This window comes from Mirounga angustirostris, unplaced genomic scaffold, assembly GCF_029215605.1.
Source record: "Mirounga angustirostris isolate CCGP_5_RB_7025 unplaced genomic scaffold, mMirAng1.0.hap1 SCAF_5, whole genome shotgun sequence".
Taxonomy (NCBI): Eukaryota; Metazoa; Chordata; class Mammalia; order Carnivora; family Phocidae; genus Mirounga; species Mirounga angustirostris.
In genome coordinates this window covers 22662806-22686141 of record NW_026991713.1, presented here as the reverse complement: position 1 = coordinate 22686141, position 23336 = coordinate 22662806, and the positions used below count along the sequence as shown (strand labels likewise).

General features: G+C 40.2%; 1 long non-coding RNA gene, 1 other non-coding gene and 1 pseudogene across 3 annotated transcripts in view; 1 reads left to right on the top strand and 2 right to left on the bottom strand.

Moving 5' to 3' along the window:
- Window positions 1–23336, bottom strand: part of LOC129045772 (uncharacterized) — a 306077-nt gene that overhangs the window by 252158 nt on the left and 30583 nt on the right. The gene's annotated exons all lie outside the window — the stretch shown is intronic.
- LOC123845148 (small nucleolar RNA SNORA18) lies at window positions 14825–14952 on the top strand. The gene has a single exon (XR_006790982.2). It is a non-coding gene; the product is annotated as a small nucleolar RNA SNORA18 (small nucleolar RNA).
- Window positions 20989–21480, bottom strand: LOC123837895 (cytochrome c oxidase subunit 7C, mitochondrial-like; annotated as a pseudogene).

The following is a 23336-nucleotide window of genomic DNA, read 5'->3' as shown; positions in this document are numbered from 1 at the left end:
CATCTGGGGCTCTTTAAAAAAATATAAGTTTCCACCAAAAACCTATTAATTCTAAGGGAGGGGTTGGGACCTAGCATCAAACTTTATAAAAGCTTCCTATGAAATTCTAATTATCATCCAGGGGTGTGAGTCACTGCAATAAAGTCATATTTCTATGCTTTCTCCTTGTACCTCATTTACTCATCCCCAAGTGAGAAATTTACCTGCCTTGTGAGCGTATAGAGTATAACATACATTGTTTCGTGTCCCTCTACTGGGTGGAATTAATATTTTAAAAAGCAGTACACCATTTCTTACAAAGTCAAACATACACTTACTATGAGATCCAACAATCACACTTCTGGAAATTTCCTCAAGAGAATGTAAATGTAAGTCCACACAAATACTTGTAGAAAAATGTTTACAGCAGCATTATTCATAACAGCCAAAAACTGGAAACCCAAATGTCCAGCAACTGGTGAATGAATAAACAAACTGTGATCCATGCAATGTAATACAATTCAGCAATAAGAAGAATCAAACTACTAATACATGCAACAACATGGATGCTATATGCTGTACAATTCCACTTATATAATATTCTAGAAGCAAAACTATAGGGACAGAAATCTGGTCAGGATTGCCCGGGTCTGCAGTAAGGGTGGAAATGAGAGGAGATTGACTATAAAAGCATAGGAGGGAACCTTTTGGGATAAAGGAAATAATCTATTATCTCGATTTTGATGGTGGTTATATGATTCTATATATTTATCCAAACTCATCCAACTATACATTGAAAATGATTAATTTTACCATATTCATATTGATTTTCAATTTTAGGGAAAAAAAAACAGTACCCAACCTACAGGTTTTTCCTTTTTCTGCTCACACTATTGGGGCTCACAGAGCATGAGGCTACCATTCTGGGTATGTGAGTCTACTCCAAACACTCAAACTCTCCGTCAGGTGAGTTAACCCAAGGCCTAGAATTTGGGGGGTAGGAAGCCCAATGGTGGATCCGACTGCATTTTTCAATCCACTTTACAATAACAGGGCTGGTATGTCCATCTCCTGAATGACCCCTGAATCTACTTCTCAGATAGTTCTGAAAGGAGTAGGGGAGGAGGTGGAATTAATCATTACCCCAGTACCACCCTGATATGTGGCCATATTGATCAGGAAATCTTGGAAGATTAATACTACACTAGATGAAGACAACTGAGATAACACATAGAAAATGAAGGAAGATTCGAGGCCTTTGACTTCAGTACTTTTATGACTGCTGACCATAGTAGGCTACAACACGTTACATTTTGGCTGATATGTACAGACACAGGCAATTTTTACTGTAAGTTAGCAAGATGTTTTTTCTGGCAGACTTGGATCCAAGCAGGCTGACTGAATTGGACATTAGCTTTGCAGACAAAAGTATTTTCACACCTGTAAGACTTAACAAAACTTCATTGTATAAGATTATTAGGTATTGGCAGAATAATTTTTGCTCCCTATAACCTACTTCTTAGAAAGGACAGTAGACTAGGGCTTAAAATTACAAAAGACAGTGAAGGGCACATAGACTGCAGAGGACTGGCCTTTTAATTGTAGGAGCTGAGCATTAACAGGTGGCAACAGTTCAACAGACCCAGGTTCTATTCTTCCCCATCTTGTCTTGATCGTCAACAGTTCTAGGACCAAAGAAAGAACTGAGTATAATCTCTTGAAATCGGGGCACCTGGGTGGCTCAGTCGGTTAAGCGTCTGCCTTCAGCTCAGGTCATGATCCTAGGGGTCCTGGGATGGAGCCCCATGTCAGACTCGCTGCTCAGTGGGGAGTCTGCTTCTCCCTCTGCCCCTCCTCCTGCTCATGCTCTCCCTCTCTCTCTCACTCTTTCTCTCTCAAATAAATAAATAAAATCTTTTTTTTTAATTTTTAAAAAATAGATATCTCTTGAAATCATTTGGCTTGTCCACTGTAATTTGTTAATTTACATAAGTCCACCACAGCTTTTTTATTTTATTTATTTTTTTTTAAAGATTTTATTTATTTATTTGAGACAGAGAGAATGAGAGAGAGAGCGCATGAGAGGGGGGAGGGTCAGAGGCAGAAGCAGGCTCCCTGCCGAGCAGGGAGCCCGATGCGGGACTCGATCCAGGGACTCCAGGATCATGACCTGAGCCGAAGGCAGTCGCTTAACCAACTGAGCCACCCAGGTGCCCCCAGCTTTTTTATTTTAGAGACTCAAATTTTGGCTTCAAATACAAACAAGAAGTATCTTAATAGATAAAAAGAATTGGAATGCAGTGCATGAATTTTGATGGTTCTCAAAATCAACTGTAAAAACCTATAAAAGACATTTTGGGGAAAATTTTTATATGGACTGGATATTAGGAAATTTGGTCCTTTTTTTTGATGTGGTAATGCTATTGTGGTTCTGTAAGTGACTATCTCCTCATTTTTATGTGATATATGATGATATATGCTTTCAGGCAGTACATAAAAGTATATATTTTTTCACACACATATATGCACTCATAAACACAAAAATACGTAAATATATGTATTTATAAATGCACATAAATACATACAGATTAAATAAATACAATTAAGTAATATTGTTGAATGTAGGTATATGAGTGTTCATCATACTTCTTTCAACTTTTCTTTATATCTAAAACTTTTCATAATAAAAATTTAGAGAAGAATGTACGTATTCATCCTATAGGGAATATGTCATCTTCTTGGTATAGGAAGACAAAAAATTAAATTGTAAACCGAAGGTTAAAAATAATTTAAATGCAACAATGTTGATACACTTTATCTTTGGAACTATACAGTTAAAATTGGTTAAGATAGTTATTTTTATATGTATTTTACCACAATTGCTTTTCATTTTTCTAATTAAATTTTAAAATGAAAAAAAAAAAACTTTAAAGGCCTCTGCCTGGCACTCTGGGAATCAGTTTTGCCTAGAAAATAAGAGAACTAATGCATTGATTTTAAAGGATATGTTTCAGTTGTCCTAGCAGAGTCAGAATAGAGGGGAAAAAAACGAAAAATAAAAGAACAATAGTTGACCAAGTTAGACTCTAGAGGAAAAAAGAGAATTCCTTAGGAGAAAGGGAAAGGCCCTAGAGAAAAAGCTAAATTGATATAAAAGGAAAATAAGAAATCTTCAAAGCCAAGCTAGAACACCAAAAAGAAAAAAGGATATATATTCCAATCTAACTGCCCATTAAAATTATACTATAAAACGAGAAGATGAATTGATACCAGAAGAGAGAGGATACCCAGGATACAAAGAAACCTATGGAGGAAGGGGCAGGGGCAAGGTATGGGAGAGAAGCTTGAAGTGAATTGTGTCCCCCCAAAATTCATATGTTGAGGTCTTAACCCCCAGTATCTCAGAATGTGACTTTATTTGGAAATAGGATCCTTGCAGATGCAATTTGTTAAAGTAAAATTAGGTTATACTGGATTAGGCTGGAACCCTAATGTAATGACCGGTATCATATTTGGACACAAACACACAATGAGAGAAGACAATGTAAAGAGACACAGGAAGAAGACCGCCATCTAAAAGCCGGAGACAGAGGGTTGGAACGGCTCCTTCCTGCACAGCCTCAGAAGGAAGCAGCCCTGCCAACACTCTGATTTAAGACTTCTATCCTCCAGAACTGTGAGAGAATAAATTTCTGTTGTTTAAACCATACCAGGTCGTTATAGAATATGCGGGCAGATTGGAGAGGGAAGACTGAGACAGCCAGGGCAGAATTCTTAAAACCTACTGAGTCAGTTTCAAGATGACATGGCTATTTTAAGAAGAGACACAGTATTGCTTATATCCTGAGGAAACAAGCCTAGGAGTTTTATAGTTAGGACTTTAAGAAGCACAAAAAATGAGACATGGTAAGGGGGAGCCAAGCAAGGCAATCATATATTGAGTCTAGGCCTGGACAGGTGCTAGTATCATGGAAGACTATCTCCTAGATGGAATTATACACTTTTAAGAAGTTGAAGGCAGGGGCGCCTGGGTGGCTCAGTTGTTAAGCATCTGCCTTCGGCTCAGGTCATGATCCCAAGGTCCTGGGATCGAGCCCCGCATTGGGCTCCCTGCTCAGTGGGAAGCCTGCTTCTCCCTCTCCCCCTGCTTGTATTCCCTCTCTCGCTGTGTCTCTCTCTGTCAAATAAATAAATAAAATCTTAAAAAAAAAAAAAAAAGAAGAAGTTGAAGGCAGACAAGATGCCTGTCAACAATGAATGTTTCAGGCAAAGCCGAACTCCTTAATTTCATCTCTCTCGTTATGAAGAAAGCCACAGTAAAAAAAAAAATCTAGGAGAGTATGTTAGGAAAAGAGATGACTAGTCCAGGAAAAAGAGAAAAAAAAAAAAAAGTAAAAAGACAGGTAAAGAAGGAAGTAGTTTTGTTCCAGAAGTTAGTCAAGTCCAGAAAAAAAGTCAAAGAACAGGAAAAGCAAGGTCCAAGATAGAACCCACTGTAGAAGTATTGATTTTCACTGGGCCCCTAGGAATACATCAGAGACCTTAACAAGAGTTTCAAGGCAGGGATTGGCTGAAGGAGGCAAAACTCATACGACTACGCTAATAGTCAGCCAACTTCCTGTAAAGGGCCAGCTAATAAATATTTTAGTCTTTGTAGGCCATATAGCCTCGGTTGCCACTATTCACTCTGCCGTGGCACGTGGAAGAAGCCATAGGCAACTCAGAAACGAATCAGCATGGTTGTACTGCTATAAAACTTTAAATGTGGACATCAAAATTGGATTTCATGTAATTTTCATGTATCACAAAATATATATTTTTTTAAGATTTTATTTATTTATTTGACAGAGAGATAGAGAGCACAAGTAGGCAGAGCGGCAGACAGAGGGAGAGGGAGAAGCAGACTCCCCGCTGAGCAGGGAGCCTGATGCAGGGCTCAATCCCAGGACCCCGGGACCACGACCTGAGCCGAAGACAGATGCCCCACCGACTGAGCCACCCAGGCCCCCCGCAAAATTATTCTTTTGATTTTTTCAACCATTTAAAATGTAAAGAACATTATATTTATTAATGCATGCAATAAATTAATATGTTCAAATACAAATATAAATTTATATTTTACCATATAAAAAATGAGGCAGTGGGTTGGACTCTGCCTGCAGACCATAGTGTGCAGACCCCTAGCCAACGCAATCCCAAAGCAAGAGCCCAAGAAAACAGCCATTGTAGTAAAGGATTAGAAATGCCTCTCACCAAAAAAAGTGGAAGCAATGCCTTACAGAGCTCACATACAGTTCTACCCTAGTGTAGCAGAGACATGGGCCTCAAAAGGCAGATGGAACTAAGAAGATTTTGAATATGTTGAACAGGAAAGAAAGATACCTCATATAATTATCTGGGCATGTCACCTTTGTAAATTTCTAAATTTTACGAAAGCTATTCCCTGAGACAGGATGCATTATGCATAGATAAATTTTCCCCAAGATGCAGCAAAACACATCTATGGCCTTGTGCCATACTTAACCCATAATTAATCTCTTGAGGAAGATTCTCCTGAGTTTCTATTTATTGGCCATGGTCTCCAAGCAACTGGCACAGGCTGACTGATATCCTAGTGAAGCTAAGACTAGAATGACTCTCTCTTTGCACATGTGTGTTTCCACTGTCTCTCTCCCTCCTTCAAATACTACTGACTGGTCAGGAACACATCAAGTTCAGGGTTCAAGAAAATCATCTTGCTTATAATAACTACTCAAGAGATAAGGGGTTTGACTATGTTTTAAATTTTTTTCTTGATAATTGTACTTATATGTGACCTAGTCATATTTTAGACTCCTTAAAAAGTGGGGCTTTTGAAAGACTTTAGGTTGAATTAATTCAGTTTCAGTATTCCTGAAAGTGTATCAGTCAGTATGAACTAGATTATTATGTAGTAACAAGCAATTCCAAAACATAGTTTTGATAATAGTGACAGTTTATTTTTCAGTCCATACTACATGTCTATTACAGGTCAGCAAGGGGATTCTGCTTATCATAATAAATCACGGACCTCATCTGTTGCATGTTCCATCTCAACCCAATACTTCCGCAAGTGCCAGGGCAGAAGTATAGAGCTAAGCAAAGCGCATGCTGGCTCATAAATTTTCCACCAGGAGGTAATATATCATTTCAACTCACGTTTCACTGGTCAGTGAGAGTCATATGACAAGGCCTAATTTCAAAGGCTGTTGCAAAGTAAAATGCAATCATGGGCCATGAAAGAGCAAATATTTAGTTTACAGTGCTGATAACTCTCACATGAAACAATATCCATTCCAGTGGGAAAATGCCAAAGCTGCCAATTGTAAGGAAATTGAAATTGATTCTACCCAGAGTCTGAGTGAGACCCCTCAAACTGAGCAGGATGACAAGTTAGTAAGAGCCCTAATTTATTTATACTTAAATTTATATAAAGGAAAGAAACTTTGGTTATTGGACTTTTCATTTGGGGATATTTTCTATTGCTAATATATTATTTGAAAATTTTTATGCTGTCATCCTTGCTTACTGCCTGACTTCTGATATTCTCTGACTAACATAGCTGGGCATAAATTGAAATAAAAAATAGAATGGGGACTTATTTTCAGCCAAGAATGCAGAGCAGCCATGCTGATCATTTAATTCAGGCTCCTCTTCTGTCCCATTTCAGAGCACTTCTCATGGCAAAAGATAATCCACAGAGGAGGTGTGGTTGGTATTAGAAGTGTGGTTGCAGGAAGGAAGAAGCAGGACCATCTGGAGAAATTGACCATCTCCTCGATCAAGGAAATTTGCCATATTGGACATGGAAAACACTAAGAACTAAGATCAAAAATCTGAGGACTGGGGTGCCTGGGTGGCTCAGTCAGTTGGGCATCCAACTCTTAATTTTGGGACAGGTCATGATCTCAGGGTCCTAGGATAGAGCCCCACATCAGGCTCCATGCTCAGCGGGGAGTCTGCTTGAGATGTTTTCTCTCCCTCTCCCCCTCCCGCCACGATCTCTCTCCTCACTCTCTCTCAAATAAATAAATAAAATCTTTAAAAAAAACAAAAACAAAAACTGAGGACTATCAGAGAAAGGTATTAGTCCTACAGGTGAGTTGTCCTAAATTTGAGTCTTGGAGAGATATTGGAAAACCTGATAGTTGCCATGGATCTAGGCTACAATCCCCAGTTGAGCATTACTAATTATAAGGCTGATTTTTTTTTTTTTTAATCTCCATCTAACTACTACATTTACTTCTCAAGTGGTTTGAAAGTTGGAAGAGGAAAAGGTATGATTAAAACCAGAACTGGGTGTTATACACAAATGATGACTCACTAAATTCTACCCTGAAATTAATAATACACGATATGTTAACTAACTTGAATTTAAATTTAAAAAAAAAAAAAAAAGAAAGAAAGAAAGAAAGAGAAAGAAAACCCAGAACAGAGACATTTAGAAAACCTTAAAGCAGAACATTCCTTTCAAATATATCTAACTTTTCTTTCTGTGCTCAGACTGTGGCAATGTTAGCAGGCGTGACCTCAACATGCAGAACGAGGCCCGTGGACCTGTCCCTGCTGCAGAAATGCTCTGCCACCAACCACATTCATGGGCACCAAGGACCACACATCCATCCAGATGGACAGGGCTGAGGTTGACAAGATGCCAGGCAGGTTCAATGACCACTTTTTTTTTTTTAAGATTTTATTTATTTATTTGACAGAGAGAGTGAGAGAGATCACGAGCAGGAAGAAAGGGTAGAGGGAGAAGCAGACTCCCTGCTGAGCAGGGAGCCCAATGCGGGATTCGATCCCAGGACCTTGGGATCATGACCCAAGCCGAAGGCAGATGCTTAACCGACTGAGCCACCCAGGCGCCCTCAATGGCCAATTTTAAAACCTTCGCTATCTGTGGGGCCATTAGAAGACTGGGTGAGTCTGATGACTTCATCCTCCAACTGGCCAAGGCCCACAGCATTGCTTCCTGGAGAGGATCACGGATGTAGAATATTTGCTATAAAAAAATAGCAAACCCCCCACACAAAAAAACAAAAGACAAAAACTAAATATAATCTTAGAACCTGAAAATGTAAAACAGATAAAAATGGAATTATTTTAGTGAAAGTAGAGAAAATGAAGTTATGAAGCCCATCTACTAAGGTGCTCCTCACTTTCCGTGGGTCCTCTGAGTGTTCCTCGGACCACAGCTTGAAAATCACTGCAGGAAAGGAAAGGAAAAGGGAAAGGGAAGGAAATCACTGCCTTAAAGAATTAGAATCAGGGAGCCTGGGTGCTCAATCGGTTAAGCATCTGTCTTCAGCTCAGGTCATGATCCCAGGGTCTGGGATTGAGCCCCACATTGGGCTCCCCTCTCAATGGGGAGTCTGCTTCTCCCTCTCCCTCTACCCCTCCTCTTGCTCATGCTCTCTCTCTCTCTCAAATAAATAAAATCTTTTTTAAAAAAAAAAAGGAAAGAAAGAAAAGAATTAGAATCACTAGGCTTTTGATGCATAGGATGAACTGGCCATTTTTAATGGTGGTGAAACCATCAGAGAAGCCTAATACCTACCTTACGCCATAAAAAAACACTCCTGGGGGTGCCTGGGTGGTTCAGTCATTAAGCATCTGCCTTTGGCTCAGGTCATGTTCCCAGGGTCCTGGGATGGAGCCCTGCATCAGGCTCCCTGTTCAGCGGGAAGCCTGCTTCTCCCTCTCCCACTCCCTCTTGTGTTCCCTCTCTGGATGTCTCTCTCTGTGTGTCAAATAAATAAAATCCTTAAAAAAAAAAAAGACAAAAACAAACAAACAAAAAACACTCCTGACCTCTCCTTCCAGAGTATCCGCAAAAAGGAGGACTCTCCTTTTCCACACTGACTATAGTGGGTACACTCCTGAAATTTAATATGTATAAGAATTAGCTGGGATTTCTGTTTTCAATACAGATTCCTGGGCCCCGCTCACAGAGATATTACTCACTGTTTCTAGGGAGGTTCTTAAGAAACTACTTTCAACAACATCCAAGTAAATCTGGTCAGGTGTCCTGAGGACAACACTTTAAGAAACACAGTCCCAAAGACAGAAAACATGAAAAGAAAAATGATTGGAGAACATATTAAAAGCATCCATTGGCCTACATCATGAAGGGCCTTGAATGCCAAGTGAAGACATTTGAACTTTAATTAACTGCAGGGAGCTATTGAAGTGATTTGAGCAGTAGAGTAACAAGAGACAAATTTTAAGAAAGTTAGTCTGGAAGCAGGATGTGAAATCAGCAAAATAGGGGAAAAATATATTAGGAGGTTATTGTAAGTGTCTAAGAAAGAATATAAGGAGTTTCTGGATTTGAACAGTTATAGTGAGAAATGAAGACAAAGGAACAGGTAATGGCCCATGTTATGGACTGCATGTTTGTGTCCCCCCAAAACTCATACTTGAAGCCTAACCTTCAACATGATGGTACTGGGAGATGGGACTTCGGGAAGGTAATAAGGGTTAGATGAGATTCTGAGGGTGGGGACTCATGATGGGATTAGTGCCTTTATAAGAAGAGACACCAGAGAGCTTTCTCTCTCCCTCTCTCTCTCTCTCTCTCTCTCTCCCTCTCTCTCCCTCTCTCTCCCATGTGAGGACAGAGCAAAAAGGTGGCCATCGGCAAGCCAGGAAGACAGCCTACATCCGGACCCGACCCTCCATGTTGGCATCTTGATCTTTGACTCGCCAGCCTTCAGAACCATAAGAAATAAATTTCTGTTGTTTAAGCAATCCAGTCTATGGTATTTGGGTATGGAAGCCTGAGCTGACTGACAGTTTACAAAGAATCAATATGATTGGGCAGGTACAAATTGGAAATCAAGAGAAAAATGGATTCAAATATGAGCCAGGGTTTCCCAACTAACTGGAATGCAAGATGGTTGTTCCTTTAACAAAAGGGAAGAGATGTACCCACACTGATCATTGTGCTCGCCCTGACTCAGGGCTTGCAAAAGGGGTAAAGGACAGTCTTCAGGGACCACATAATCCCTCCAGCCACAACTGGTTAGCCTGGTATCAACATCTGACCCAGAGGCAGCCAACCTACAGGTTGATCAGGGACCTCTGAGCAGCCCTGGTTCAAAAAACCTGCTCCCAGGGCCACCTGGGTGGCTCCATTAGTTAAGCAACTGCCTTCGGCTCAGGTCATGATCCTGCAATCCCAGGATCAAGCCCCGCATCAGGCTCCCTGCTTGGCGGGGAGTCTGCTTCTCCCTCTGACCTCTCCCCTCTCATGCTCTCTCACACCATAAATAAATAAAATCTTTAAAAAAAAAAAAAAACCTGCTCCCCACCAATCAAATTACTTGTCTCACAAGTCTGGGGAGAAAAAAGCCCACCTACATACAAGGAAATGAGGCTGTTACATGTAGCTGACCCTGAAAAGATACCAAGAGGAGTCATAAACTTAAGAAGATCCATAAAGCACAAGCAAAATGAATACACTAAAGCTGTGAGACAGAGGGAAAACCTAAGCCAGCAGTTACGACAGGAGGAAGTAAGACATGCAGAAAGTGAGGTCCATTAAGAATGAATCACTAGGGGCGCCTGGGTGGCTCAGTTGGTTAAGCGACTGCCTTCCGCTCAGGTCATGATCCTGGAGTCCCAGGATGGAGTCCCGCATCGGGCTCCCTGCTCGGCAGGGAGTCTGCTTCTCCCTCTGACCCTCCTCCCTCTCATGCTCTCTGTCTCTCATTCTCACTCTCTCAAATAAATAAATAAAATCTTAAAAAAAAAAAAAAAAGAATGAATCACTGGGGCGGGGCTCAGTCGGTTATGCATCTGCCTTGGGCTTGGGTCATGATCCCAGGGTCCTGGGCTCACTCGGGGAGCCTGCTTCTCCCTCTCCCTCTCTGCTGCCCCTGCATGTGCGCTCTCTCTCTCTCTCCCTTCCTCCCTCTCTCTCTCACTCTCTCTGTCAAATAAATAAAATCTTGAAAGAAAAAAAAATGAATCACTAGAGTAGAAATACCAATAGCTACAGCTGAGGTCCTTCACTGGGTGTTTTGGGATTCCTTCCTTGCTTAGCACATAGTAAGCACTCAAGAAACAGGTCCTTTGAAAATTTAAAACAAATGCCGTTCATGCCTTGTCCCATCCTCCAGTCCCTGCTCTTCTTGAAGCCTTGATGTTTGCTTTGCCAGGTTCCCATGTGCGTTCTCCTCGCAGCAGACCCCTCATTGCTTGGCACCCTAAACGAGAATTTGTTCACACCCAAGCAAGAGGGTGACTGAGCAGAAACTTACTGTATTCTGGGTATTTCCAGAAAATTGAGGGGTAGAGGATGAAACTGCTGGAAATACAGAACTGAATGAAGCTCAGGGGAGAGGCCAAAGCACGTGTGGATTTGAAGGTCACGCCTCTGAAAGCATTACATTAAGACTAGCTAGCTTGACAAAGCAGATCACACAGATCAAGTAGAGAGACAAGCATAAGTCCTGAGGAAATCCCTCACTTCGAGGAGAAAAGTCAGAGGAGGCAAAAGACACAGAATCCATACTTTCGAAGGTCTCAGCTGATTTTGCATCAGGCTCATACATGATCATTTGCACTGACCGTTTGAACACGGCCGCTTTTATCCTTCACAAAGCGAGTTTAGTGAGCGACCTCTTTGCCTTGGCTTTGTTTTCACGTAGAGGGACAGTAGCAAGAGTTAATAGTCCTGGCTTCTTGCCCACCGCCTTCCACCTCCCCAGGAGAGGAGGAATGACTTTACCGAATTGATGAACAGGTGACAGGAACAGCTATAAAGAAAGCTTAGTGAGGCACTCTGAGCAAATTGGATTGGGAATGACAGATGAGCAAACCCGTTAGGCTCTGACTTAGCCACATTCTCAAGTCTCCGCTCTTCAATCATAAATCTAGAGAGATCTCTGTCTTTTGGACCCATGTGCCAATCTCTCAATTGGTTTTGAAATTTGGGCAGGGCAAGGAAAGGTGTTTTAATTCTCTATCGCAGACTCGTTAGTGAGAAAGCAGACTCTGAGACAACAGCATGCAGGGAGTTGGTTGGAGAGTGCTCTCAAGAATCAACAGGTGGAGTAAGGGAAGGAAGCACTTGAAAAAATGTGTATTCTGTTCTTTTACGATGGAATGTCCTGAATATATCTGTTAAATCCAAAAAAAAAAAAAAAAAAAGAAGCAGGCTTACAGGAGAAGTCAGGCCCCCATGCCTCTGTGAGCTGCCAGATTTAGCAAATAAACACATTTAACTTTGAATTTGAGATAAACAGCAAAACGAATTTTAGCAGCAAGATGTCCCCTGCAATATTTAAGGCATGCTGATTCTAAAAAATTGTTGTTTATCTAAAACTGAAAGTTAACTGGGCATTGGTATTTATTTTATCTGGCAATTCTAAGGCCTCATCAGCCAGCCAGCATGGAGCTCTGAAGCTAGGAAAGCCCTTTCAACCTGTTTTGAGTTGGGCAAGGAAGCTAGGATTCTATAGCCCCACACAGGCCTGTCATTGGACACAGCTGCTCCTGGGAAGGGCGCAGAAGCTCGAGCAAGGTGGTTCTTTCCAGCCACGGGCAATTCCTGGAAAGGGTTGGCAGCTGAAAAGTGTCAGCCAACTATAATCCAAGCAGCTGGGGGATAAGTCCTTCGGTCCTGAGAGGGGACCAGGGTGGTACAACACAGCTACCATGACCTACATCTCTCTCCTCCTGAAAGCCCTCTAACAATGATACATGATTTATTTAGTCCCTTCTGTGTTTTCAGCCATGAGTGAGGGCCCTCGAGGCACTTCTTTTATTGAAAACTGTCAGTTGATGAGAGAGAAGCCAATTTAAATATTTGGCGAGTGAGTTCTCAATTTTTTATATTGAGAGTCTCATGCTTTTCCTTGGTCTTTTGAGATGGGTAGGCCATGTCACAGTTTTTCTTTCAAAAATAGTTTCTTGAAGACGCATATTCTATACCCATCCCAAATAGAAAATTTACAATAAGTTAGGAAAAAAAGATGCTTCCTTAAATTGAAAAGGGATTTCCACCCAAAAACCTAAAACAATTCTTATTTTTTTTTAATTTGGCTCTATTTTTTTTCATTTAACATTTTATTATGGAAATTTCAAACATATACACACAGAAAGAATAATGATCTCTGTGTACCTATCACTCATCTTCAACAGTTATCAACATTTTGCCAATTTCCAAATATCATTCTGAAAAGTAAAATATCTGTAAACTATTCTGAAGAGTAAAATACCACATCTCCATAAAAGTCAGGAACAAGATAAAATGCTGCCTACTTCTATGGTCAATAATTTTGCCCTAGAGTTACTGGTCAATACAAAAAGATCAGAAAAAAAGAAATAAATATGAAATACTTATAAATATACTAGCAAGGTAGATATATACTCAGAAAATCCATGGCAATCACACAATATCTCTCTGGACTAATTATAATTTTCAGAAAGGTAGAAACAAGATTAACATATAAAAATCTACAGCTTTTCCTAATCAGCAACAACTAATTTGAAAATGTAATAGAGAAGAGCACTATAATTCAATTCCAATGAAACCCTGCATTACATAAAAAAAACTTAAAAGTATGAAATGTATTGAAGATAACTATATAATTTTAATGAAAGCCTTAAAAGATATTCCTAGATAAAAAGGTTCAATATTATACAGATATTAATGCTCCCCAAATTAAATAATATATGTGATGCAATTTTAATCAAAATTCCAACAGGTTATTTTACAGAACTGGCAAACTAATTCTAAAGTTCATCTATGAGATGTGCCAAAAAAGTCAAGATTCTTTAGAAAAAGAACAAAAAAAATGACTTATTTTACCAGATATCAACATGTACCTTAAAGTCACAACATTTAAAATAATGTGCTTTGTGAAAAATAGGCAAATAGATCAATAGAATAGGATTAAAAGTCCAGAAAATATATATATATATACATACATATGATCTTAGTTTATGATAAATGAGGCATTTAAAACCAGTCAGGAAATGACAGAGTATTTAATAAATGGTGTTAGGAGAAGGAAAAAATTAAAATTAAATGCCTTCTTCATGCTACACTTTAAAATAAATTCCAGTTGTATTTAAAATGTAAATTTTTTAAAGGATAAAAAATGGGAAAATATAATCTTGGGGGAAGAAAGCTATTTTGATAAAACATAAAACTCAGAACATTACGGGCATGGCAGAAGACATATAAAGAAAGTCACTTAACTACAGAGAAGAGGGGCCCCTGGGTGGCTCAGTTGGTTGGGTGTCTGCCTTCGGCCCAGGTCATGATCCCAGGATCCTGGGATTGAGCCCCACATCGAGCCCCACATCGGGCTCCCTGCTCAGTGGAGAACCTGCTTCTGCCTCTCCCTCTGCCTGCCACTCCCCCCTGCTTGTGCTCTCTCTCTCTCTCTGTCAAGTGGATGAATGAAATCTTAAAAAAAAAAAAAAAACTACAGGGAACAACTTTTTCCGGGGGAGGGGGATGGGTGAAATAGGTGATGGGACTTAAAGAATACACTTATGATGAGCATTGAGTAATGTATAAAGTTGTTAAATCACTATATCGTACACCTAAAACTAATATAATCCTGTATGTTAACTATACTGGAATTAAAATAAAATAAATAAATCAAATCAAATAGAAAGTCAAAAAGCAAGTGAATTATGACAGACAATATTGTAACTGATATAACAAAATTTTATACCTCATTTTTTATGACATATACATATAAATCTCATTTTATCTGAATTATCTAAACATAGATTAATATTTTATATACACATACATTTATATTTTAAAAAACCTATCAATCAATAGGAAACAACCCAATAGATAACTGAGGTCTATCCCCACAGGGCTTTTCCTGTAGACTCACATCACTGAAAATGCCTCCTAGAGTAACGATGTGGTTTTGCTTTCCTCACAGAACTGTTAGATCTGTGGGAAAGAACTACAAGACAGAGTTGCTAAAAGTATGAAAGACCAAATGTTTAAATATTTTGACCTAAGCTATTGGCATATCCCACAGTCTGTACTATTCTTGGGGGTGATAACTGGGGAGGGAATATGATTTGAATTCATTCATGTTTCGAGGGTGTTTGAAATGCAGAACCATATGATGCATTTACTCTGACCCTAAAAGTGGCCCTAAAGCAAATCATGTGAAGAGATTAGATCTCAAAGATGCCAGGTGGGGAAATGTTTGAAGTATGTCATCAGTATGTCCATAGTCAAGTGGAGATAAAAGAAGCCCAACTAAAACGATTATTGACTGAACACAGCACAACTGTGAATTAACCATAGGTTCTTTTCAAAAGACCTATCTGGAAGATAAACCCTGACTCAAGCTTTAGAGGAACTGCTGTGAACTTGATGGGCAGTGGAAGGAATCACGACATGTAGAATTCCTTAAATAAAAATGTATTGACTTTAAATAATTTTGTCTAACGTTACACATAATTTTGAAAAACACTTTACACTGTACAAAAAGGAAATGCAATAGAAATCTAACATCCAATTTAAAATGACCCAACTGAAAAACAAGTAAAGAATAAAAACAATTTGCAGGGGCGCCTGGGTGGCTCAGCTGGTTAAGCGACTGCCTTCGGCTCAGGTCATGATCCTGGAGTCCCTGGATCGAGTCCCGCATCGGGCTCCCTGCTCGGCAGGGAGTCTGCTTCTCCCTCTGACCCTCCCCACTCTCATGTGCTCTCTCTCATTCTCTCTCTCTCAAATAAATAAATAAAATCTTTAAAAAAAAAAAAAAGAATAAAAACAATTTGCAGACAAGATACAGATGTTCAAAAGCTCATATGGAATATTGTCCGCATGAATAAGTTTAGTCAATAAAATAATGAGACATCAGTTTTTGACCATCACCCTGTCAGAAAACATAAAGGGCTTGCCATTTTACCCTGCTTGCAAGCTAACAAGTTAGCTTATTACCACAGGGTTAATACACATTCTGACAGAAGAATATAAGACCCCCTAAAAATAAAAAGGTACTCTGATCAGCTAATACATGTATAAAATCTATTTGGTACTTATGTTCCTATTTTAAGCAATTAATTAACATTCCAGCATATGCATCAGTCTCTTAGAGGTTTGGTTAGTATGAATCAATTGCCAAGTATATGCTCAACTCTGAATATTGATTAACTAATACAGTAAAACCCTTGAACTTTCAAGTCTAGGAACGGAGTCAGGACCCATAGTGATTAGATCAAGGTATGGTCAACCTGCTGGACAGCAGTCTTTCCCAAAGACATCTATTTCTCTGACCCCTTGTGCACCTTCATCAAACCAAACATTTTCAGCTGTTCCTCTCTTGAGGTCATTTTCAACCCCTGTCATTATTATAGTCATTTTCAGTTTGTTAGTACCCGTTAAAAAGTATCACCCAGACTTGACCACCCCACTATAGATGCAATCTGAACAGCACAGAACACAGCATACGTACTGGACCCTATTTTTGCATGAATGTACTCTAAGTATGAACTGGCTTTTTCTCCAGCTGCTGTACTTGCAGAACCTTCTCAAGCTTGTCTTTAACCCCGATTCCCAGGTCTTTTTCACATGTGGAAGGAAACAGATGAGAGCTTGCATTGTGGAATCAGACTTCATAAGTTTGAATTCTTGCTCTGCTGAGTGTAATGTTGGGAAAGTTACTTAATGTCTCTAAACCTTAATTTTCCTACCTGTAAAATAGGAGTGATAATAAGAATACCTACCTCAAAGTGTTGTTGTGAGGATTAGGTAAGTTACCTCCGAAGAAACACTTGGTTCCCACAGTGTATTGGATAGACAACATTTTACTTAATTCCCACAGGAATGCTGTGATGTATATATTACTGCACCCACTTTACAGATGGGAAATCTGAGGTTCATGGAGTCTAAGTAGTGGGTCAAATAGTTGCTAAGTAGCATAGCCAGGGCTGTAATAAGACCTGCCTGACTCCAAAGACCAAGTTCTATCTCTTGCACAATGTAGGGGCATTCTTCCCCTTCCTGTATTTCTACATTTTTTTAAGCCTTCACACAGTATAATGAGGAGGTTAAGAGTGCAGCCTCCCAAGGCCGACTGCCTTGTTTGATGATCTTGAACAACTTAATCTTTATGTCACCTGAGATAAGTTACTTAACTTCTCCATGCCTCAGTTTTCCCATCTGTAAAATAAGAATTTTAATAGCAATACCTACCTCAAAGATTTCAGGACTGATTAAATGAGATAACCATTGAATACAGTGTCTACCCATTGGCTAGCACATTAAAAGATGCTAGCTGTATAATTCCCATTCCAATTCACCTTACTGCTTCCAGCCAAGTCTGCTTAGGAAACCATCCTGGAGTATTTCTAGGGATTTGCATCAAATTTACAAAAGATCTCTGAACTTTCTTAAATACATTTTCCTGTATCTAAGATATGTCAGATTCCATCTAGAGTTCTTTTCCTCATTTTTATGAATTCCAGGATTATAGGGTTGAAAAGAGGGAGAAATAAAGGCCATCATAACTCATAAAAAGCATAAGACGCAGAAATAACAGAAAGTTGACCAACTATGACTCATCAAGGCTGACTCGAGTCAGTTCCTACCTCTATACCACAATTCACTTCCCATATTGCTCAGCCCTATTTGTCTATCGCCTGCAACTCACTTTTGAGGGCACTGATTCCAAAATGTTCTTTTATGTATCAACCCAGCTGCCAGGAGCTCCCCCACCCCCACACTTAACGAAATTGGTTTGGATAACCGAGCTTTCAGTATTTTAAGGCTGAAGGAAAAGGAACTCAGAATCCCTACGTAAGCTTTGTAAGATATTTATTACTTGCCCCATTTTGCTGCTGAGGGAGGCGGGGCTTCTTGAGGCCATTATTTGTATTTTACCCAAAGTCACAGAGTTAATTAGGGGTGGAGATGCGAGTTGACCTGGACCTCCCACAATGCCACCCCAGATGGAAGTAGCCCATGGGCAGCAACAGTAATGGCTCCCAAACTGGTCCTCCATCCACATGCTACCCACCTCAGCTTTGCAATATCTTCCTGCCTCCTAAATTTTACTTTTTTTTTTTTTTTTTAAATGCTAGGGGATTTGAGCAGGGTCTTCTTTACTGTGAGTACTTCATCTTTTTTTTTTTTTAAGATTTTATTTATTTATTTGAGAGAGAGAATGAGAGAGAGAGAGAGCACATGAGAGGGGGGAGGGTCAGAGGGAGAAGCAGACTCCCTGCTGAGCAGGGAGCCCGATGTGGGACTCGATCCCAGGACTCCAGGATCATGACCTGAGCTGAAGGCAGTCGCTCAACCAACTGAGCCACCCAGGCACCCCTAAATTTTACTTTTTTTTTTAATCAGTGCATGTTTTGCTACCTAAATAAATTTAGAGAATACTAGTCTGAACAGTAACAGCTGTGAAATCACAGGCTTTATATACTGTGCATATATTATGTAATACATCTTTTAAAGAGTCTTCATTTCCTAAGGCTGCCATAACAAATTATGACAAAATGGATGGGTTCAAACAACAAAAATTTATTCTTTCATAGTTCGGGAGACCAGAAGGTCAAAATAAATGTGTCATTATGGTTGGTTACTTCTGCAGTTTCTGAGGGAGAAACTGTCCCACACCCCTCTCCTAGCTTCTTGATGTTCCTTGGCTTGTAGACACATCACTCCAACCTCTATCTTCATATTCACATAACCATTTTCTCTATATGTCTGTATCCAAATCTCCTTCTCCTTTCTCTTATAAAGATACTAGTCATTGGATTCAAGGCCCACCCTAAACCTAGGATTACTTCATCTCAAGATCCTTAATTAGCAATAAAAAAAAAATCCTTAATTAGCTACATCTGCAAAGATCTTATTTCCAAATGAGGTCACACTCTGAGGTTCTGGGTAAACACAAATTTTGAGAAAGACACCACTGGACCCACTACAACAAGTAAATAGTAATTATAATTTTTTTGAAAGTTTATCCATGTACCACCTAAAATCATCTTGCATCTTGCTGGTGGTTTGCAAAACATTCTATGGAGACCTTGGTGCATACATTTGGAGGCCCTTGGGCACCTCTCTTAGTTTTTTTTTTTTTTTTCAAAAGATTTTATTTATTTATTTGACAAAGAGAGAGAGAGCGAGAGAGAGAACACAAGCAGGGGGAGTGGGAGAGGGAGAAGCAGGCTTCCCGCCTCAGCAGGGAGCCGGATGTGGGGCTTGATCCCAGGACCCTGGGATCATGACCTGAGCCCAAGGCAGATGCTTAATGACTGAGCCACCCAGGTGCCCCACCTCTCCTAGTTTTAAAAGCAGGAAATTTTACAGTCAAAATGGTTGCATTTCCTTACTACATTTGAACCAATGTATGTTTCGGTATATCAAGATATTCCCCTACATAGAGCTGATTGTCTGGTTTTGAGAACTCAGGAAATGTTATTAATAATAGGTTGTTTCAAGTGCTATTTCAAGAAGGTAGATGTAGCTTACTGCATGATTCATTGTTTTCTGAAATTAGTAGCTGGGCACATACAGGTCTCTGTGGGATTGTATTTGGAGATTTATTAAGTCTTCTCTCCATAGAGACAACCAAAGACTCTTAAAGTGGATTTGCAATTTAAAAGAGGCCATTAGGTAACACTGGATACTGTGAAACTTCATTTTGTGCAGGAAGACAGGCTGCCTGAGAACACTGTAAGCAGGAACCCAGAGTAAGCCCAAATTTTCAGTCCAGAGAAGAAGGATGGAAAGGAGAATTTATTCTCAGCAGCCTTTATGGACCTAGATTTCCATGTGAATCACAGGTTGAATAAACTTGGGTTTTTCCATTTGAGATAATGTGCACAGACATCAGCTCTTTCTAAAAAGTATGCACTGGATAATGAAAATTAAAGATCTCCGGAAAGCTTTTTTTATTGATGGTTTTTTTTTTTTTTTTAAGATTTTATTTATTTGACAGAGAGAGAGAGACAGCAAGAGAGGGAACACAAGCAGGGGGAGTGGGAGAGAGCAGGCCTCCCACGGAGCAGGGAGACCGACGTGGGGCTCAATCGCAGGACCCCGGGATCACAACCCAAGCCGAAGGCAGACACTTAACGACTGAGCCACCCAGGCGCCCCGATCACTTCTTATTTTTAATTTAGATCCTTTTTTGCTCCAAAGTATTAAAAATGACCATTTACCAAAAACATAAGAGGTGAAACTCTCTTCAGTGAAAAATTATCAGATGGTGAAGATCTATTATTATAAGGGCTCCATGCAAAATATTATAAAAGATGCATAAGAGCAGATGCTATTCCTGGAAACATCTAAATAAGCACATTTCCATAAACACATATGGTATAGGAGCTTCCATATACATACCTTAGTGTTTATACCAAGTTAAATAATTCAGGATGGTATAACCAGCTTACAGAAATGTGATAAAAACACTTCAAATAAATTGGGTTGTGGCCATGACAAATAACCTAAACAAAAGAAACAACAACAACAAAACCCACTTACACAAGAGGAGGTGGAGAAGGTCCCAAAACTGAAAGTATTTGCTGGCAAAAACTCAAAGTACAAGATGTTACTAATCCATACATTGTATTTCCACCAACAAATATATCTCTTTTCTTTCAAGTTTGCATTTTTTTTTTTAAAGATTTTATTTATTTGACAGAAAGAGACACAGCGAGAGAGGGAACACAAGCAGGGGGAGTGGGAGAGGGAGAAGCAGGCTTCCCGGGGAGCAGGGAGCCCGATGCGGGGCTCGATCCCAGGACCCTGGGACCATGACCTGAGCCGAAGGCAGGCGCTTAACAACTGAGCCACCCAGGCGCCCCCAAGTTTGCATTTTTAATAACATAAATTACCAACAAGGTCCTGACCTAGTAATCAAAAATTAAATAAAACCTCAAAATCTAAAAACAAGAAACAGGCTAAATCACACACTAATTTGACCAAACTAATCCTGGAATATTTCCCAAATCAAACAGTAAGCACAACTATTACATTCCATGTTTCAGAGAAGAGGCATTAAGGATTCATGCCATAAGTTTATTTACAAACATATTGAGTATGTTGAAAACAAGAGTTTGATCTATTTTTCAAAGAGCCTACACCTCTTAAAATGTTCCTTTTCACATGTTTGATGGATTAATTAAAACATCCTTATTTCTTAAGCAGCTGATGTCTTACTATAAAAAAAAAAAAAAGGTGGAGCAAATCCAGATCCAAAGTACAAAGTCATGATAAGTAGTAATCGCCACTTGTTTTCCACTGAAAATGGCAAATTCTTCCCTGGGCCTTCCTCATAGTGGCTCCTGCAGACCACAGAGGTTGTGAACCTCCGGATGCTCTGTCCCAACATGGCGCTGTTGGAAGTTCTGCGAAAGGGGCAGAGCCCTGAGACCATAGAAATGGCAGCATCACCAAGTCCTCCTCTTCTCACGACCTTGTTCCTCAGCCCACCAACAAATATATCTTAAAGAAGCAACCCAAATTTTCACATATAAATGGGTATTGGCCTTCAAACAGAACTTGCCACTATATGACTCAGTATCACCCAACACTATCACCAACATAGAGAGCTCTGTGAAACTTCTTTGCAGAATTTCCTTAGAGACTGACCACTCACCTCAAAAGAAAAATGTGTTCTTTTACTTTTTTTTTTTTAAAGATTTTATTTATTTATTCATGAGAGACAGAGAGAGAGAGAGAGAGGCAGAGGGAGAAGCAGGCTCCCAAGGAGCAGGAAGCCTGATGCGGGACTCGATCCCAGGACCCTGAGATCATGACTTGAGCCGAAGGCAGACGCTTAACCATCTGAGCCACCCAGGCACCCTGTTCTTTTACTTTTTAATCATTCCCAGATTTTCATGGGATTGCCAAATGAATAGGAAGGCTTTGGAGGGTCAAGGACAAGTATCTCCAAATGAAAATACTGCCTTGCCAGAAATGTACATTTTTTAAAGATTTATTTATCTATTTTAGAAAGAGAGAGAGAGCACATGCATGTGGGGGGGGAGGGGCAAGGGAGAGGGAGAGAGAAACTCAGGTGGACTCCATGCTGACTGCTCAATCTCACAACCCAGAGATCATAACCTGAGCCAAAACCAGAGTCAGCCGCTTAACCAACTGCACCACCCAGGCGCCCCACATGTACATTTTTTTAAGTTTATTTTTTTAGTCATCTCTACACCCAACGTGGGGCTCAAAGTCACAACCCCAAGATCAAGAGTCACACGCTTTTCAAACTGAGCCAGCCATGTGCCCCCAGAAATATACATTTTTAACAGGAGAAGGCAGCATTCTGATAAGCTTTTACAGGGTAGGAAGCAGAGAGATGCGGGGAGGGGAGAAGGGCCCACTGGAGGAAGAACTGAGAATGAGAAAGAAATTTTGGTGCTATTTACTCTACTCCCCTTTCAGGGATTCAAAGCAGGTATGGATGTACTGAAAGCTCTATGGAAACACTTGTTTAACTTGGTTCAGCCTATCCTTTCCCAAACTGACTTGGCTGCAAATCCCCATCTCCATGTAACAATTTTTAACATCCCAGTTCTACAGGACGTGTTTTGGGGAATACAGTAGCCTATGACAGCTCTAAGGCAGCCCCCCCCCCCCGCCGTGATTCTTACCTCCTGGTACTCCCATCTTTGTGTACTCCCCTCCCACATTTAATAGAGCCAACTTGTGTAATGAAAATGATATTGCAGAAATGATAGAGCATAACCTTTGAGGCTGGGCCATTAGAAACACTGTGGCTTTCACCTTGCACTCACTTGGATTGCTCACTCGGGGAAAAGCACCACCATGTCATAAGGACACTCAAGCTCCCTGGGGAGAGGCCCACATGTGGAGGGACTGAACACCATGTGAGCGAGCCATCTCGGAAGTGAATCCTGCAGCCCCAGTCAAGACCTCAGATAACTCCAGCCCCAACCGACAACCTGACTACAACCTCAGGAGGGACCCTGAGCCAGAACCACCTGGCTAAGCCAGTCTTGAATTTCAAACCACAGAGACTATGAGAGATCATAAATACTGATTGCTGTTTAAGCCAATAAGTTGGGGAGTAACTTGTTACACAGCAATAGATAACTAGTACAGGGAATATTAACCTAAAGCATTTGGTATCAATCATTTTGGTATGTCATTTAATAAGCATGAAGATGTAGTGTGGAATATGTTTTTGCATTGTTCTACCTCTCTACACACAGTTAATTGCTTAGGGAATAAACTCACACCTAAAGCCAAGCCAATCAGGGTCATTCCTTAGGATTTGTGTAACTGAAGCTGAACAAAGAGATTTATTCTCTGGTGGTAAGGACAAGAGATATGAGACTCAGGAGCGGCTGGTGGCCAT